We start from the raw sequence: 2785 nt of genomic DNA, 5'->3' as shown, positions 1-2785 counted from the left end.
AAGTTTTTAAAGCACTGAATCAGCTCTCCAAATCTTTAGACAGATCATCATTCGGAGTTTAGGGCACAAAGTTATAGCAGTTTTACCAAAATAGGTCAGCACTGAGCAAGAGGAGCATGTTGCACATTGCACTAAGTTAGAGTGCTCGAGATCACTTTGCGAGTGCTCGAAAATCATGCAGATTGCACTCGGAAATGGCTCAATTTCAGCCACTTGCACATTGGTTTCCTCAATGCCATCTTCCTTCTTTATGAAGTGGTTGGAGGTGTTCCTTGGAGGAGAGAGAGGGTGGTGTTGGAGCATAAAAAGCTACCCAAGGGCCACACATTAGGAATCTTTGATCTTTAGCAAGATAGAAGAGAGAGAAGAGAGCAAGAAGAAGAGGGTTCTTGGAGCAAAAGGAAGGGAGCTCGAAAATGGAGGAAAAGGGCAAGCTTCTTCCTTCTCCTAGCTCACTCATGGGTAACTAAACCTCATCTAGGGAGGTGATGAAGCCTCCCCTTTTGTTCATGTTCTAGATTAGGTTCTATTTTGGGGATTATAATGTATAAACTTTGGTCTTTTCATAGTTTAAGAGCTTATTACTTCTTGTAATGAACATTCATGTTTAAATGATTGATGTGAGTTATTTAGCTTGTCTTGATGATTCTTACATTAGTCTTATTGCTTTTATTTTCATAGTGACAATGAAGATATTAACTATAAATGGTTTTCAAGGCATGTTAATTTTGAAACTTGATATTCCATTGCTTAGGTACCTCCTTTGATGGACTATGCTTGATTCTTACTTTCATGTGCTTCATCATTTGATTGAATGCTTGATGGTCTTTTGCTTAAGTTAATGTATTTGATACTACACCCTAGTCTAGGTAGTCCAAATGTGTTGTCTTTTGATAGACCATTCTTGTTTTAATCTCATGAACTTTTTATTGGTTATGAAGCAACTATGTGTTGCTACATAATTCTTGATCATTGCTTATATAGTGTTTATCCCCAATTTAGTCTTGATTTAGCATGTATTTAGGGCGTAGGTGGATTCACTTCTCTAGTTTCCCCTTTTATTATCTCTAACTCTCATTTACTAGCACTACTATTTTATGCATTCTAAGTTCTAAGTTTAAGTGACAAACAACTAAAACCCTCTATAAACCCATTATCATTCTAAGAACAATTCTAGACACTTAGATTGCCATAGACTAGCGCAGTCCCAGTGGTTCGACTTACCCGACCAATAGCCCTATTTTACAATGATTCGTGCTATTGCGAAGGTTGATGTTTAGTTGATCAACCGATCAGAGACTTTCTTTACTCAATCCTTTAGATAAATTGTGAGCCCACGTGGAGACATTTTTAATTATTCTTTGCATTGTTATCAAAGCATAGGAGTATAGGTTAAGTGTTTGTGGAGGAAGATTCGTTGAATTGTTGTGAAGTCGAAGTGTTTGTTCATTCATTATGTTTGTGTGTTTTTACATTGTGCATGCATGGTCGTAGATCACTAAGACTAACTCTTGTCCCCCTTGATTTGCATCTTGAATCTATAGTTAGAAATCCTAGGGGAAAAGGAAGTTCTAGTTCTACCCAATCCATTACATCAATGGAAGGCTATAATGAAGAGCATGTAGAGGACCTTGGTCATATAGACCAACAAGGTATCCTTTATCCAAATGTGCATCATGAGAACATTCAAGCACCATCAGACATGCCTAGGCCATTCATTCACCAACCACAACAACAACAAGGCCAAGTTCCATTTGGAATGCCAAGGCCAATGTATGCTTCACAACCTCCCATCATTCAAGGAAATCAAAATCAAGGTGCCCATGTTGCACCTCAAATTACTAATCCTCCACTTACTTTAAGAGATCACTATGTGCCTAATGAATACAATGTACCCACATACATTCAATTGCCACCATTTAGAGCACATCACTATGAAATTAAGCTACAAACCATTCAAATGCTTCCTAACTATCATGGACTTCCAAGTGAAGAACCTTACAGGCATTTGGATGAGTTTCTTGAAGTATGTTCCACCGTAAAATATACGGACATGCCGGAAGAGGTCTTAAGACTCAAACTTTTTCCATTCACCTTAAAAGACAAGGCAAAGTATTAGTTTAACAATCTTAGGCCTTTTTCAATCACTTCTTGGGCAGAAATGCAACAAGAGTTTTTGAAGAAGTACTATCCGGTTTCTAAGACCAATGCCATGAGAACCTCAATTCCGGAATTTTCACATGGGGATGGAGAAACGTTTCATGAGGCATGGAAACGCTTTAATGAATTGCTTAGGAAGTGTCCACATCATGACATGCCCAAATGGCAATTAGTTTAATATTTCTTAGAGAGCTTATCGGACAATTACAAAGGCATGGTTGATGCTTCCATGGGTGGCTCATACATTAATAGGCATGAGGATGACATGTGGTGTCTTTATGAGAGCATGAGTGAAAATTCTTTGCATAGAACATTATCATCCAAGAATGGTAGAAATTCACAAGGTAGGAAGAGTGTTGGCTTACATCAAGTCGACCATTCAAATGAAATAGCCGCTGAAATGAAGTCTTTATCTCAAAGGTTTGATCAATTTTTAATTAACCAAAACTCGGCGAACCAAGTATCTTCCTTCCCTAACCATTCTCATCGTGCATCAAATGAAACATGTATGACTTGTTCTAGTGTTCTTCATTCTACTTCTCATTATCCTCACGGATGCTTTTGTGAACCAAGGGAACAATCCTTATGGTACTCATTATAATCCAAGTTGGAGAAATCATCCGAA

At 37.9% G+C, this 2785-nt stretch overlaps 1 pseudogene; it reads right to left on the bottom strand.

Annotated features, from left to right (window-relative positions):
• Positions 1–2217: 2217 nt before the first annotated feature.
• LOC132275620 (small nucleolar RNA R71) lies at positions 2218–2316 on the bottom strand (annotated as a pseudogene).
• Positions 2317–2785: the final 469 nt, after the last annotated feature.

The sequence above is a fragment of the Cornus florida genome, unplaced genomic scaffold (assembly GCF_030987335.1).
Source record: "Cornus florida cultivar Cherokee Brave unplaced genomic scaffold, ASM3098733v1 CherokeeBrave_3.0.0_Hap2_Chr09, whole genome shotgun sequence".
NCBI lineage: Eukaryota > Viridiplantae > Streptophyta > Magnoliopsida > Cornales > Cornaceae > Cornus > Cornus florida.
The sequence above is the reverse complement of the archived record's forward strand: the minus strand, read 5'-3'. Positions and strand labels throughout refer to the sequence as shown.